The sequence below is a fragment of the Rhinolophus sinicus genome, linkage group LG15 (genome assembly GCF_036562045.2).
Source record: "Rhinolophus sinicus isolate RSC01 linkage group LG15, ASM3656204v1, whole genome shotgun sequence".
NCBI classification, from domain to species: domain Eukaryota; kingdom Metazoa; phylum Chordata; class Mammalia; order Chiroptera; family Rhinolophidae; genus Rhinolophus; species Rhinolophus sinicus.
In genome coordinates, this window is record NC_133764.1 from 42833082 (window position 1) to 42850447 (window position 17366).

At 43.4% G+C, this 17366-nt stretch overlaps 1 long non-coding RNA gene across 1 annotated transcript in view; it reads right to left on the bottom strand.

The window, feature by feature from the left end:
• Positions 1-235: 235 nt before the first annotated feature.
• Positions 236-17366, bottom strand: part of LOC141568821 (uncharacterized) — a 43348-nt gene continuing 26217 nt past the window's right edge. The window contains exons 2-3 of the long non-coding RNA XR_012492036.1: positions 2849-2962; positions 236-321 (exon numbers count right to left, since the gene is read on the bottom strand). This is a non-coding gene — a long non-coding RNA (uncharacterized LOC141568821). The remainder of the gene's footprint in view (positions 322-2848; positions 2963-17366) is intronic.

The following is a 17366-nucleotide window of genomic DNA, read 5'->3' on the forward strand; positions in this document are numbered from 1 at the left end:
ACACCAGGCAGGAAGCCTTAGGCCTGTCCCCAATGCACCGTCAATCCCCCACAGCCCAACACTTGTGTCTTACCTCTTCTCTCCCTCTCCCCTGGACTATGATGTCTGAAGAGCACAAACACTTTATTTGCTTTTATATTCCCAGAAATTAACACAGCACTTGACACCTATTAAGTACCAGTTTGTTGAATGAACACAAACCTTTCAAAAAACCCAGCGACATTTTCAGTGACTCACCCCAGCTGTCTCCAGTAGAAAGATCTGAAGCACAGAGCCAGAGAAACGTCACACTGGAAGGGTCCTGGGAGAGATCCTGGGTTCCTTCAACAAACAGGTGAAAAACGAAAAAAAAAAAAACAATGAGTTCAGAGAAATGAATCAACTTGTCTCAATTAATCAAGGGTAGTCGTGGGAACCAGGTGGGGTTAAGTTTCCAGGTGTCTGAGCCCTCCAGATCTCAAAGTATTTGTATTAGCTTCCTATTGCCATTGTGACAAATTATCATAAACTTAGTAGCTTCAAAACAACACAAATGTATTATCTTACAGTTCTGGAGATAAGAATTGAGAAAAGACTCTCCCTGGGCTAAACTCAAGGTGTCAGTAGGAGTGGATTCCGTCTGGTAGATCTAGGTGGAGACTTCGCTCTCTTGCCTTTCCCAGCTATTCTAGAGGCCACCACATCCCTTGGTTGTGACCCCTTCCTCCTTCAGAACCATCACTGTAGCATCTTCAATCTTCCCTCCTCTCTGCTTCTGTCTTCATTGCTCCTGCCTCCCTCTTTGCCTTCAAAGGACCCTGATGACAATCCAAGATAATGGCCTTATCTCAAGAGCCCTAACTTAACCCCATCTGCAAAATTTCTTTTACCATGTAAAGAAAAACATTCACAGATTCTGGGGATTAGAATGTGGACATCGTTTGAGAACCACTATTTTGTCTACCACAGCATCTTAATGTTTCTGATGTCAAAACAGGTTCATGATCTGACTGTTTCTTCTATGGGCAGAATGGCTTTTAAAAAACGAACAAAACAAACAAACGAAAAGCCCTTCATAAATGTTCAAACATATTTTGTTCTGTTTTTTCATTTCTAAATGTCTACTTTTGAAAAACTGGTAGGAGAAGTGGTTCCCAATATATTTATAAAAAATACAGTATTACATATGAATGACTAGTATACTCCTCTGTAATGTTCATATTTTAGGCATGCATTTCTAACATTTTGTCCCTTCTGACTGATTCATACAGAGTTAAGAATATCTAATTTGCAAAGAAAAGGAGTGAAGGGAAATAATGTTTAGTGAGTATCACTATGTACCAGGCACTCTGGGTCTTATTTAATTTAAACTTCACAATAGCCTTTCTGAGCTTGGCTGTATTATCCCTCATTTCATAGTTGAAGAAACTGACTCAGAGAAATGAGGTAACTTATATAGCTCATAGAACCAGTAAGTGGAAGAATGAGTTTGAAATCTGTATTTATTTGGCTCCAGAACTCACGCTAGGCCTTGTTGCTTCCCCAAAACGTTCAACTTTCTTTTAACTCCCAGGTTGATTGAGTGATGCAGAGAAACAGAAAATAGGGGGTTGGGGGTGTGGAGACAAAAAGAGGCCATCAAGATAGATAAATTTGGTTGGAAATTTCCATGAGCAAGCAACTTTGGGGAAACCCTCCTGGAGGCAATAGGGATGCCCTCTACCAAAATTTGCAGTGAGGTCCAGGAGACTGCTGGTTGCTAGGCAACTCCTAGCCAGCCACACTTCTTACCAATCTAATTAGTATGTGTCATCTGTTTTCCAACAGTTGCTAGGTAACTCTCCAACTGTGGCCTTTTCCCCTCCCCTCCAACCCAATACTGATCCAAAAGGCAAAGGAGGGAATGTTTGTAAAAAAAAAAAATCCACTGAAGATTTAAAATTCCCCTTGTGGCTTCATTATATCCACCAAGAGTAAGCAAATCCAGGAAGTATAATTCAGTGACACTAATATTGTAAACAAAGGTCCCATGAGCCAGTAAATTGATTCTTCGGGGACAGAAGACTTTGGGGACCAGAAAAGACCAGAGACCAGACTGAAATATCTTTGGGAACCACTTCAGACAAGAATTTTTATCAGGGATTCTGAAGGGACTTATCCTTTGAGCAATCGGAGAGGGAGAAAAGAGGACTGATATTTATGGAGCACCTGTTATTACTGGGCAACGGGCAACGGGTTAGACGTTTTCACAAACACCTCATTTACTCTTCATACAATGCCAGCGAGATGGGTAGCTGTTACCATCACATTTTAGTGATGAGAAATTGCAGTTCAGAAATGGTAAGTAATTTGATCATGATCCTTGTCCAAAGGAACTGGAAGTTAAAGACAGGAGGGTCTAACTAAATTCTATGCATGATCTTTCCACTACTCCCTACGTGGGGCTATCGCCACAGGATGACAAGTAGTATCATTCATTCCGTATAACCTCAGTATTAAAACAGCCGTCTGGCAACAAAAAAGCAAGCTGGAAAACATGAACTCCTCACCCCTGTTCGTTGCCAGGGATGCAAGTCTACTCTAAGACAGTGATTCTCTAACTTTTTGGTCCCAGGACCCTTTCACACTTCTAAAACTTTAAGGAGAACTCCAAAAAGCTTTTGTTTATGTAGATTACATCTATTCATACTTCCCACATTTGAAATTAAAACAGAAATATTTTAAATGTCTATGTATTAATTAATCTCAAAAATAGTACAACAATAAACCCATTGCATGGTTAAACACAGTGATTTGTTTTTCTGTAAAATAACTACTTTCAATAAAACACAGAGTGAGAAAAGTGGCACTGATTTACATTTTTGCAGACCTGTTTGATGGCTGGCTTCCTAGAAGAGCTGGGTTCTCTTCCCTGCTTCTGCATTCAGTCTGGAGCCTTGTCACATGCCAGACAGTCCCTGGACCATTTCACTCTCCTTCTCCACTGTACATTGAAGAGAGACTGAGCATGAGATAAGCAAATAGCATCCTATATTATTACAAAAACAGTTTTGACCTTGAGGGCCCTGTCTCAGAGTCTCCCAGGGATCCCCAGACCACACTTTGACAAACACTGCCTTAAGGCAAGGTAATTTGAATGCCCAGAATGCATTCAGAGTTCGACTGTGTTCCTTCTGTTTTTCCAGCTAATTGTTTAAGAATATCCCCCGTCTTTCTTGCCTGTAGCACTTTACGGTCCCTTAGAACCCCAGACTACCCCTCTGGTATACAATCTTTGCAATGCTGTCTGTGAAAAATAAGGTGCAGATACTGGCTCCAAACTGTCTGAAATGGTTAGAAATATCAGAATATGTAGCTTCTGTTGTATCAGCAGCCTTTCCCCCACCTCTTCTGGTAACTGGTGCAGAAAGAAGAATGAGCCCTCCTGGCCTCTGTGACTGGTAGAAGGGATGGGCCTCGAACCCACACAGGCCAATCAGAGCACTTCCCTAGTTTGCAATTTCTGCTCCTGAGGTATTAGCCTGTTGTACTAGAGCATCAACTTGATGCTGCTACTTTAGAGTCATCCACCCTGCCCTCCCACCCCACTGCAGACTTATAGTTTCACAGGTTAGCGATTCTGTCAGATAATGTCTACTGGCTCTTTTAACACTGAGGTTCTGCACTAATTTTTCTTTCTGAGCCCCTCATTGACCCTGTGAAATCCCCCCTTGGCTGTCCTGCCCATCAGAGTCCAAAGTGCTGAATTACTCTCCAAAGCCTGGAACACTGAGGCTCTTCTCTCTGCTCCCTCCCACCCTCCCATACACTTGCCCAAATTCCTCTTCAGGGAGCTCGAGTCTTCTCTGCTTTCACAGCAAGGGTCAAGCAGCCCAGATGTCCTACCACCTTGCAATGAAGTGCACCCATTCCAACAGCCACATTTATCAACGTCAGGGTCGGCCGTGGTGAGGGGAGGCTGTGTCTCTGCGTGAGCTATTCTCTCTGCCTGGGAGTCACTTGTTGGCTTCAGCAAGTATTTGCTGAGTATGTACTTTGTCCCAGACACGGCACTGAGAATACAGAAACAAAAAGGACAGTCCCCACCCTCACAGAGTCCACATCTGGTAGGGCAGATGAGCCATAACCAATAACAACAACAAGAGCTAGCTAATAAGATTGATGTCTCACATAGGACTCCTGCTGTACAAACGATACAACAGCCGCCCAAAACTGGCTAAAGCATAAAGGAGGATTGTTAGCTCTCCGAACTGACAAATCTAATAGGACCTCCAGAGCAGCTTTGTGCTGCTTTTCTCCCTTTTCTTCCTCTACCCCAGATCCATTCTCTGTCCTTCTTTATACCAGCCTGCATCTGGGAGGGTGATTTGGGTGCAATCTCTGGCTTTGATTGTGTCAGCCAATGCAAGTACTAACAGAAGATTGGAAAGCATGAAGAGGATGAGGTCAGAGTATTTACTTGCCCTCAGCCTGTCACCCTTCCTCTCTGCCTTGGCAGTCTGGCAGAGGCTGCAGCCTTCTTCCATGGCTCCAGCTCTTGTCGGGTTCTGGTAACACTGTTCCCTCCCCTTGCCTCCTCAGCGCTAGGGTATCAACACCTTCCCACTCTTGCTAGTCCCTGGGTGCTTCCCTATGGTGTCCTGGCTTCCTTACTCCTCCCTCACATCTCTGTATATAGTCCTGGTGTTCACCTCTTTTCATGTAAGCCTTGTTGAATATTCTATCTCCCCTCACAGGGACGAGGTGGCTACTAGGGCCTAGAGTGTCCCAATGCCCACATCGTCAAGGTCCAAGGCAGCAGAAAGAGTGTGCCTCTTATCCCTGTCATGCTCACTACACCCTCCTCATGTGCCCACCCCTGAACCAATCACTGTGGCTTGAAGAATTCAGTGGGCTGATTGGCCAGGTGTGGTCATAGGATCCACCCCCAAAGCCAGCAATGGAGCCATCGTCACTCAAGCTGTGGCCTAAAAGTGAGGGAGGAGGTGTGGCCCAAAGGAAATTCTGGGTGCTGTTACCAATAAAAGAAGGAATGGGCCTGAGTGGCCCCCAACAAGAAATTTCCACTTCAACATGTCACAAGAGAAAAAAACAGATGAAAGGTTGGTGGAGTTAGAGATGCGAGAGGTCACCAGTGGCAGGGATTGTCCCTCTGTTGACTACTTTTGCCAGGAAGTTCTTCTGCCCTTTTTACTGCAGAGATAATTCTCAGCTATATCCTGTTCACTATCTTTCACCAAGGAGTGAGCCTTAGCACGTTCCTCTATGGCTTCTGGACTGTTCTCATACCTGCTGCCATTTTGTGTCAAGATTATAAGCTACTCCAAAAGCTGAAATTGAGGTGCGTGCCACACCTTATGAGTCAGTGATTTCTTTCAAAATTATCGTAATGTGGACGGACCCTTGTGAACTTCTAAGTCATAACTTGTAACAGAGATCTCCACTTATTCAGTTTAATGCAGCAAATACATTGCATGCTGAGGTGGAAATATTTTGAAAATTGAAAATACCATACAAATAGCAGGCATAATTAAGTCCTCGTGTAAGGAACTGTCCTGGGCTCTGTCCACCTGCTCAGCCCTTTAAGGGAGCAATCCCATCCCCCACCCCTCATGCAGCCGGTACCATCAAAGGCAGATCCTTCTTATCCACAGTCCATTCATAACCATAAAAATGCCTGCTCCACCCACACCACATTCCAACCTGCTCCAAATCCCAAGCTCTCATGACCTTGTTGCTCCTTTTCTTTTCCCCTTTCAGACTTGAAACCTTCCTGGATAGATCCTTGCCTCTTCTCCTGCACTGTAAAGGCTCCCTGTCTACACTATCTCAGTCCACATCAGACAAGGCCACTGCCTGATCCAGAACGGTCAAACACTCCTTTCAAAATGCTGTGAGATCTCATATCCTCTGACCCTTAATAAAGAAAGTAGATAGCTCTGAAGAACGCTGAGCCATGACCTCTGAGGAGAATACACCTCCCAAGATGCCAAGTGGTGGGAGTGGGTAATAATATACTGTGAGGACCTCAAAAGAGCTCCTTGATTGTGAGACTTTGGCATACCTGACCATCGGTGTACTCAGAGAGTCTGAACCAATGGCTAATAATCTTGTAGTTAATTAATTTGATCCCTCTATAGTCAGTTTTTTGCCCTTCTATACTTTTTTTCCCTCAGTTAGGATCTATATATCTGTAGTCATACAATATTCACATTAAAAGCAAAAATTGGGGTGGCCGGTTAGCTCAGCTGGTTAGAGTGTGGTGCTGATAACACCAAGGTTGTCAATTCAATCCCCACATAGGCACTGAGAACTGCGCCCTCCTTAAAAAAAAAAAAAAAAAAAGCAAAAGTTGACCTATTTTCAAATTTGAGCACTTACCAGCTTTGTGACCTTGGGCAATTCACTGAACATCTCTGAGCCTCAACAGTAAAATGTCGATAACAATTCTGCCCTGTCTACCTCGCAGATGCTTGAGGATTAAGTGAGATGGTTAAAAAATGTGAATGTGACCGAAACCCTGTAAATGTGAGCTATTATCATTATCATTGCTATCAATAAAATTCAAGGGGACATAAGTTCTGTTTTCCTCCCCTTCCCATCACCACACAGCATCCCTCAAATTCCCCTTCAAATGCAGCCACCTACTTTACCCAAGCCCATGTTCCTCCCTGATGACCAGGGAACTATTTTTCTCATATATCCCTCTTTAAAAGGATCACCACTCAGAGCTCATCTCTCCATAGAAACCCAGACAACAAATAGAAGCAGCAGGTTTTCAGCCGTTTCCACTCTGACTGCTTCAATTAAATAAACCCCACACAACTCTTCCATTAGCATGTGGGTGGAGAAGCCAGAGATGCTTCAACGACCTCTGGTTCGCTTAGACCTTCCAGTTATTTTCAGATAATATCTCATCTCCTTAGCTAGTGTTGTAAGTAACCTGTGCTGCTGTCTGTGTGAAGAGATGTGGTTGGGACAAATCTGCTGTAACCTTAACATCTCTTTCAAGGGCTGGAAATTATAAATATGTTTTTCCATATCATGCAATCCTTTATCAAGTACTTTTCTTCTTTCTCCAAGGGGGCTGTTTCTTCAATAAATAGCTTACCTCTGTTAGCAGAATCTTGGACCTATAAAAAGATTAGTGGTAAAGAAATAGAAATAGGAATGCTCAGTTCAGATAAGAATGTGCCAAATCCAGTGTGTATGTTCACAGCCCTATGGCTTTGAGGGCACTTCACAAGTCAATGTGCCATATAGAGGATTCCCAAATCTTTCCACATGAAGTATTTCTTCAAAAACAGACAGCAAGATGCAGACAGCAAGCTCTCTTGTTTCACCAGATAGACCCAGATGGCATCTCAAAGATGGTGCTTGGCTGGCTGCCAGGGGAAGAGTTTTAACGGCAGTGAGGTAAAGATTCCGGGGAACAAGAAGGGAAAACTTAGCTTTGAGGTCAGGGGGAGATACAGGGAAGAAGGGATGAGGATACGGTGCAAGGGGAGAGCTTTTGTGTTTGGATCAACCTTGAGTATGAAATAGAAACCTGGTAGCTCCCTACTGAGGCAAATGCAGCAGCAGTTTAGATCAGCTCCATATAAATGAACATGGAGACATCTCCCAAGCAGATTGTTAAAAGAAAAAAACCAGTTTAAGTTTATCTACAGTATTCCATATGTGCAAAAAAACACACATGCATTTGACACCACAAACAAAAATAAACAAGTGGGAACTATATCAAACTAAAAAGCTTCTGCACAGCAAAAGAAACCCATCAGCAAAATGCAACTTGTGGAATGGGAGAAAATACTTTTCAAATCACATCTCTGATAAGGGGTTAATACCCAAAATATATAAAGAACTCAAGAACTCCTACAACTCAATAGCAACAACAACAACCAATATCCAATTGAAAAGTGGGCAGAGGAACTGAATAGACATTTTCCAAAGAAGATATACAAATGGAAAAGTACTCAATATCACTAATCATCAGGGGAATGCAAATCAAAACCACAATGAAATATCACCTCACACCTGTTAGAATGGCTGTCAGGGTTGTTGAAGATGTGGAGAAAAGGGAACCCTTGTATGCTGTTGGTGAGAATGTAAATTGGTGCAGCCACTATGGAAAACAGTATGGAGGTTCCTCAAAAAATTAAAAATAGAACTACCATACGATGCAGCAATCCCACTTCTGAGTATATATCCAAAGGAAACAAAATCACTATCTTGAAAAGATATCTGCATCTTCATGTTTAGTGCAGCATTATTCACAATAGCCAAGACATGGAAACAACCTAAGTGTCCATCAATGGATGAATGGATAAAGAAGTTGTGACATATAGATGTAGATATAGATATAGATATATAGGTATAGATACATAGATAGATAGATGAATATTATTCAGCCATAAAAAAGAAGGAAATCCTGCCATTTGTGACAACATGAATGGACCTTGAGGGCATTGTGCTAAGTGAAATAAGTCAGACAGAGAAAAGCAAATACTGTATGATCTCACTTATATGTGGAATAAAAAAAAACTAAACTCATAAAAACAGAACAGACTTGTGGTTGCCAGGGGAGGGAGGTGGAGGGTGGGAGAAATGGGTGAGGTTTGTCAAAAGATACAAATTTCTAGTTATAAGTCATAGGCACATAATGTACAGCTAGATGACTATAATTAATAATACTGTATTGTATATTTGAAAGTTGCTAAGAAAGTAATCTTAAAAATTCTAATCACAATACAAAAAAACTGTAACTATGTGAGGTAATGGATGTTAACTAAACTTATTGTGGTGATCATTTCTCAGTATATACACACACCAAATTATTACATTGTACACCTTAAGCTAATACAATATTATATATCAATTATATCTCAAAAAAACTTTAAATTAAAAAAAAGAAACTTCTTAGATTGACCATACAAAACCACATGCACGTGCAAAATAAAACTATGTATTTTCATGGAAATATATGTATGTGCATGCATAGAAGAACGTCTGAAAGATTAAACAACAAACTATTAGCAGGGATACCTCCTGGGAGGAGACTGGGTTTGGGGTCGGAGGAAGTCAGATCCCACCACTTGGGAACTTCTGCAGCAGGCTTATTCTGATTTTCCCCATTCTGCACATGGGAAGTCTTGGGCCTTCTCCATAAACATTGGATATCTTTCCTTTTACAAATGAAGACGATGTCTTCCACTCCCTAAGGCACATTTGTGTGGACACGCTTCCTGCTAGCTGGTTATTCTCAGACCCCCTCCCCACATCCATGTGCATCACCCTAAAGTAGTATCTTTTTCACCTAGACACTAAAATTGAGTCTGACTTTTGAGTTCTAGCAACTTAGAATCACTTTACTGCCCTCAACATCTTCCAAAGACCATTACTCCCAACTAACTTGACCCGACTTATGCCCTTCGTCAGCCAGGTGAGGCCATGCTAAACTAATCCTAGTCATTTGGGCCCCAGGTGAGTGTTCCGTGCTTACCTGTGCTCCTGCCTCTGTGGCCACATTAGCGTGTCTCTACATCCTGGCAACCCCTGTTGCAGGTCGTACTCAACTTCCACCAGGATTATTTCAAGAGACTCCTAAGTGGTCTGTCTGCTTTTATCTAATCTACGCTCCACTCCACTCCGGGATGAGTTCTCACAGATTCATTGCCATTACCACTTGAAACTCTTCAGTGACTCTTGCCTCCTAAAGTGTCAGTTGTCAACTTCAGTGTATACTAGAATCGCCCAGGAGCCTCTCTAAAATGCATATTTCTGGGTGCCTCCTCCAAAGGCTCTGATTCAGTAGATCTTAAATTTTTAACAAGCACCTAAAATAATTCTGATGCAGAGTATGGGGATCAAACTTTGAAAAGCACTACCTCAGGCAAACAGCAGCCCTAGTTCCTTAGTATGTTAATCAGATTCCTCATAAACTGATTCTTACCTCTCCAGCCTCACATGTACCTGTCTGCACCTCAGACATTTCCTTCCAGCAACACAGACCAGCTTCTTCTACCCCACCCTCTGTTTTGCCCTTCAATGCTGTTGTTCTCAGCTGTGTCCATAAAACTCTCCTTGCTCATCTGCCAACCTGCTTCCTCTGGCTAATGCCTACACATCCTTCAAAACCCAGCTCAGGCATTACCTCCCTCTGGGAATCTTCCTTGACCCTCCCAGGTTATGTTACACCCCCCTGTCTCATCCTTCTAATACCCAAGCTTTGTCAGATAAAGCTCTAATTCCATTTCCTAGATTTTCTAGAAATCCCGGATTCTGAGATCCTTGCAGGAAGGCCATGTCTTATTCATCCCCCCCAAGCCCTTAGGAGCTACCACAGACCCTGGCACACTGTAGGCAGTTACACTCGTACAGTGTAGGTATTTACACGGGTACACATAGGTAGTTTCACTGGTACACTGTAGGCACTTTGCTGATGGCTGGATAGGCCACAGCAAAGGAAGCCTTTTTAGTTGACATCTCTCTGAAACTATAAGAGCAAGCTGGTCAAGTGATATTTCACATGCCCTCACCTCTCTCCAACATCCTTCAATTAAAGGACGTTACCGCCCAGCCGAAGACGTGATGTTTTTTTCCAACCCTGCAGAAACAGAAAAAGGCTATGACTCAATATTTTCTAGCAGAAGCTTGACTCTAACAATTCAGTCACCAAGATGCCATCCGCCAAGCTCATGCCACTTGCACTGCTACCGAGACGGGGGGTTTGTGTAGCCCCCAGTAAAGCAGACAACCTCATCCTGGGCACAGTCCTTATTGATCCCACGACCTTCCTTTGCCACCATTTCATCCCCTGACCACATCCTTACTAGCAGACGACTTTTTAATTCTGATAAGTACTCATAAAGATCGTACTTCTTGGAGAGCAATGCCTACCCTCAGGGGCAACGGTAAACAACAAACACTTCCCTCCCTCCTTGCCCCCAGCATGGGTCTGGGGGTCCTTGACTCCATGAGTGTTCCTCTCATTCCTAGAGGAGCTGTGCTAATCATCATATAACGCTGTTCAGCTCTAGGTCACAATTCCTTAACTTGCTGTTACACACTAGGCATCTCTAAAGGAAGACGGGGGACGCATTTCCCAAATTTGCTTGACAGAATATTTCATAGGACTGATGTTCCTGGAAATACGTTTTAGTCAACACTGCTTGAGAAACTATTCTATCTTCAGATGACTACAAGTACACTAAGGGCCCCAGTCACTCAAACACGTTGTCTCAAGATACAATGCTTCATCCCACTTCAAGGGCAAGCTGTGGATTTGGGGTAGAAGAAAGAATTGGCCTCATTGAATTGGGATGATACCATGTCTCTGAGACTTCTGAAGGAATAGAGCCCCTCAGAAAAGGTGAAAACCAAGAAGTATCCTGGAGATTGTATCATCTAGCACTCTTGTTTCCCAGCACGAAATTCAGGCTCAATTCATTTGGATCAACTTATCTGCACTGCTGGTTTTTGGAGCCAAAAAATGCTACTGTCCACCCTCTTAAATGATGGTATCAAAGCTTTCCCAAAGGTCAAATTAAAGGCATGTGACATCTGATTTGTCTCAAGTCTTGGGGTCAGGAGCAAATGTGCCTGAGCTTGGCACATGACGGGTCACAATGCAGCCTGGCTGTTAGAAGATCATCACATGAAGAGCCCACGGTGACAAAAGAGAACAGCTTGGAAGGCAAGTGCTGTGTCAGGAGCAGATTTCTGCGGCAGCATCTGCTGTCACCGCTGGGGTGTCCAGCTGGTCATGTGCTCCTTCCGAAAAAATGAGCCATCCATCACTGACTCAGTTCTTAATCCAACCAGGCAATAATTATTAGTTGAGCATCCCCCGTTGTGGATCAATATAAAGTAAATTTACTGATCAATAAATATATTAATGTATTGAACGCTACATGTCTTCATACAATAAATATTTCCTGAGGACATGTCATTTTCAGGCATAGAAGATGAATAAAACAAGTTTCTGTCTACGAGGAGCTCATGGTCCTATAGGACAGACAGACTGGAAAACAAATCAGTACAGTGAACTGTGATACAATAATAAAGCCCTTGGACATTTGTTTTATCTCATAAGCCTCAGGTTCCTCACTTTTGAATTGGGGATTATTATCTGCTTATAGCAGGTTCTACTTATAGTATCTACTTTCTAGTATTTGTGTGAGGATCATAAGGGTTAATGTATATGAAGAGCTCAGAACAGGGTCTGGCACATAGGAAAATCTGATCAATGTTAATAATAGACAAAGTGCTGTGGAAGCAAAGAGAGGGATTGGGACTCATGTAGGACTAGGAAAGGCTTCTGGGGTGGTGATGGAAGGATACGGAGATGCTCACAGAGAAGCAGGGGAAGGAGAGTCTACGCAAAGGAAATAGCAAGGACAAAGACACAAAGGTTTGAATTACAGAGACAACGCTGCCTATTCATCAAATCCGTTTCTTCATCCTCTTGGGTGCATAGCTGAACTACATTTCCCAGCCTCCCCTGCAGTTAAGTAGGGCTATATAATTGAGTTCTAGCCAATGAAATGGGGCCAGAGTGATATAAGGTCTGACTCCTAACACGTCCACGCACTTTCATCCTCTCATCTGCTGGCTGGATGACTCCAGGATGAGCTTGCAGTCACTTTTAGAGACAGAAGGAGCCTGGATCCCTGAATCATTGCATGAAGAAGAGCTGCCCAGGAAAGCCACTCAACCAGGAATATCACATTGGAGTACCTATAAGCACTGTATAAAATTGTATTGTGTTAAGGCACTGAGATTTCAGCGTTTATTTGTTACCTTGGCAGAGCTTAGCATTACTTACCCTGAATAATACAGTGTGAAACCTCATGTTGGGTTTGAACTATAACTAGGGGTTATTTGCTAAAACTTAAATTTGTGGAAGAAAAGGCTGGAAAGATAAGTAGGGATCAATTTGCAAAGGAGTCTAAATGCCTCACTAAGGATTTTGGACTGTGCCCTACAGGCAATGGGAAATTTTTAAAGGGTTTTAACTAGAGGAATCACAGAATCAAATGTGTGCTTTCAAAAGAACACCCTGCAAACAGGGAGGATGGAGAATCTGGGTGGAGGTGAGGCTGGAAGTGGAAATCAGTTGTTAAAGACCATTAGGTAATGAATCCTTGAAGGGAAAGGCTATCATACTCAGCATTGTGTCCCAGGGCTTAGCCCAGTACATGGCACATGGCAGGTATTCAGTACAACTGGATGCGTGGATGGACGGATGGATGGACAGACGGACGGATGGATGGATGGATGGATGCATGGATGCATGGGTGGATGGATGGATGCATGGATGGACAGATGGATGGATGGATGGATGGATAGATGGATGGATGGATGGATGGGCAGATGTTATTACAATAATCCTAGTGAGAGATGATGAGACGTAAAGTAGGATTGTGGCAGTGGAGATGGAGAGGAAGGGACAGACTGAAGGTATATTTTAGGAGTCAGAATAGACAGGGTTTGGGGACCCATTTGGCTATAGACAATAATGGATTTCCAAGAAACATCAAGTTCCAGGTCCTAAAGTCAGAGCCCAGAGGCAGGGAAGACAAACAGTAGATGATAGCCCTGTTGCCAGCCGAGCTTTCAGGAGGACCATCTCAAGACCTGGCCTTTTGCCAGATATTCAACACATATCTTCTCATAACCTCTGTAAATGGCTTTGCATCTCCTGCAGAAACAAAGGAATTAAAGGGAGCAAATTTATCAATTTCCTAATATTTTCCCAGCTAGTCCTTTGGGGTTATTGCCAAGTCTACTGAAGGATTATATTGTCCCTTCATTCTTCTCCCTTTTGTTTCCTGGAAGTCAGTGTTTTCTCCCAAATCCTTCTCTTCTTCACTTGTCTGATTCTGTGATTCCCCACTCTGAAATGCTTCCCACCTAAGGAGGCAGTGACATTCTACACCAGAGATCGGCAAACTTTCTCTGCAAAGGGCCAGATGGTAGACATATTAGGTTTTGTGAGCCATGCAGGCTCCGCTCTGCTGTTGAGCCATAGACAATATGTAAATGAATGAATATGGCTGTTTTCCGATAAACTTTGCTTACAAAAATAGGTAGTGAGCTGGAGTTGGCCCATGGGCCACAGTTTGCAAACCACTGCTCTAGAATGACCCAATTCCATATAGGAATAGAAGCCACAGGAGGTAATGTGAAGAACTGAGCAGTGGGCTGGTTTTACGGTGTCAACATGAGCAAAGCACATAATCTCTCTGGATCCAAGGTCAAGGAAACAGGGATATTATTGTCTGTTATTCCTGATAGTGCAGACAAACAAGGAGAACTAACTGCTGTTACATACCAACCAGGTGCCAGGAACTTTACAAGCCATATTTTATTCACTCCTCAGAGGAACTCCGTAATGTATTATTGTGCCCATTTTTCAGACAAGAAAGGTAAGTCTCAGAGAGGTTAAGTAAACAGCTCAGCACACATTCCTAAGAAATGACAGAGCTAGATTTTCACGCTAAGTCCACCCAGTTCTAAATTCAGGCCCTTCCCACCCATATCACACTCTCTTCCAAAGAAAGATGTTGCCTGGGAAAAGTCCAGCTGGCCAGGGCTGGCCAGAGAGGGCCTCAGCCTCAGCATCACATCCCTAGATCTGGTCCTGAGCTTGCAGGACTGAGAGCTGATGAACCAATCACTCTGGACAGACTCCCATTAACCAAGCTCACAAAGAGCTAGTAATACATCAGAATGCAAATAAATCATAGGGGACACCTTTCCTCTTTTTTGTAACTAGAATGTTCTAGTCCCCAAATCAGCACAAAACCCTTCCCAATATCAGGGCACAGAAGTCCAAATTAAAATTCCCAGTAAGTGTGGAGTCAGAGTGGAGTCAGAGCCAGAGATTTTAGGAAGCCAAGGTCAGGCCCAGCCCACGATCCATCTCTGGACACCACAGGGCCTGGAATTCTTCAGGTCTCAATGGCCAGGACACTGCTGTACACGGCACCTTTCCATTCTCTCTCTGGTCCCTCATTTTCCTGGGATTGACACTAAATACCTTCCTTCGCATGGCTTGTTCTCTCTTCCTTTAATAAATGTTTATCTGATTCCAAATACAGGTTCATCACAGAACACTTCAAATATACAGTAAAGATAATAAGTTCTAAATCGTCCACAATCCCACCATTCTGAGATAACCACAGTCAACATTTGGGAATATAAACCTTTTTTCTATCCATGGTAATACACATACATATATGTATATACATATATAAATATGCACCTTTATAAGAACGGGATCATGTTGTATATATTTTCTGGTGACTTTTTCTTCACTAAATAATACATAGCAACCAACTTTTCATGTTGCCAAATATTTTTCTTGATCATTCAGTGGTTGCCCGTTATAAATATGTGCTATAATTCATTTAACCAGTTCCCCGACTGTTGGACTCATTCTTCCTTTAGCTACTTTAATATCCATCAGTTTGACTAGAGCTCGGCCTGGGAACTACTGGGTCTCTTAATCCCTTGGCTTATTTTTATTAGTCATGCTCTCTGCCTCCCCTATCTGAATCCACTCCTCCCTCACAGCATGCTCTGAGATCCTAATGAGGTGTGTGCATTGAAGCCCTTTCTGTGATGTAGATCAGGGTCCTCAAGAAATGGTTGATTGAACCTGCATAGGGGGAACCACAGGAGGCGGGGATTGGCACCTGGGGTGAAGGTGCTATGGAATGGGGATGAGAAATGACCCTGAGTGCTGTGCTGGCCTCCCCCTGCAAAGGGGCTCCAGAAACCCACCCTAGAGAACAAGGAAGTGGGATTGGGCAGGCAAAAGCCAAGGTGCATGGGTACCCAGCACTCACTGGGACAGTCTAGGATACTCCCGAGCTGACTGCAGCTGCCTTGGTGAACACATACACACATGTGTACACACTCGCATGCATACACAAGTCAGAGTGTGCTGAGAAGAAAAAGCCCCTCAACATCAATGCCAAAGTGAAAGCGACCCCTTCCTCCTATGGCTGCTGGCAACACAGTGAGAATCCAGGCTCTGGATTCAGACTGTCTAGGTTGAATTCCCAACTCACATGCTACCATGTGTGGCCTTGGAAACGCTGCTTCACTTCAACATGCCTCAGTTTCCTCACCTGTAAATTAGCGATTGATTAATATCTACCTTGCAAGACAGTTTGAGGAGCATGAAATAATGTGTGTTAACATATGTCTATTATTAGACTTAGGAGGCGCATAGTAAAGGTTTAGCAGGCATGAGCTATTTTTCATTATTATTATTAATTATTACTGTTATTGGTGTTTGCAGAGGTTAAGGGATATCTCAGAGCCAGCTACACGAGAAAGAACCTGGACCTCGATAAATTCCAGCTCACCCGGGGCCCATAACGACTCCATTATCACAGCCATAAACCACTGGGGGCACCTTGAGCACACTGGCTGATGTAATGCTATGCTCTGGGTGACAGAGGCCAGCCCATAAATAAATCAGGCCGAGCTTCAAAGCCAGGATACTCACACTCCTCCAGTTCAGTGGCGTGCTGCTCATCACAGCTTGCACTACTTCCCCACCAGCAGGATCCAAGAGCCTAAGTTTTCTGTCACCACTTGCTGGTCTAATTTTAAAAAGCTGGTAAGGATCATGACGGAAGGGAGGGCCTGAGGAGGAGGGGACGGGGCATGATGTTATCGGTGGTGGATGTGCCCTAGGGATGGACAGACCACAGGACAACCACTACCACAGCCTTTAAAAGGTTCAGACCTGTTGCTATTCATGTCCTCTGCAATTTGAAATTAATGGACCCTGGGCACAGCATGAGGGATGCAAGTCAGACCTAGGGCATAACTTTATGGCTAGAACAACAGTTAAAACACTAGGCTGAGGAGTCAAAGTTACTTTAGCATACCTTTCCCAAGAGTATCATTAAAAAGAAAAACATATTGTTTCTCATTGGTTCAGGCCAGCCATCGCCAGGTAGAGGAGAAGAGGGTGAGATGGGGAAGTCAGTGGACAAAATGTCAGCTTATCACATTCTCACTTTGCTTGGAGATCAATTACATAACAAGTTTATATGCTCTAAAGTCAATCGTGACATTAATTCCAAAATGAGATTTATATCCTCGCCTGAGTCCAAAGTCCCATATTGACATAGGTCTGCTACTTGGAGCCCTTCTTGTAAATTAATGCCTCTCTCCATCAGAATCTGCATGGTGATGGGAGCAGGTGGTTTTTAGTAGCAGAGTCAGGCTCCAGCTGCATGGTTTGAAATTAAACTCCAGGTTGCAGCTTGATCCCAAGCAACTCACTTGGCTGATGACACCCCACCCAGTCCCAGGAAAGATGCTGGATGAGATGGGAAGGAGTACCTTCACGGCTCCCTCAA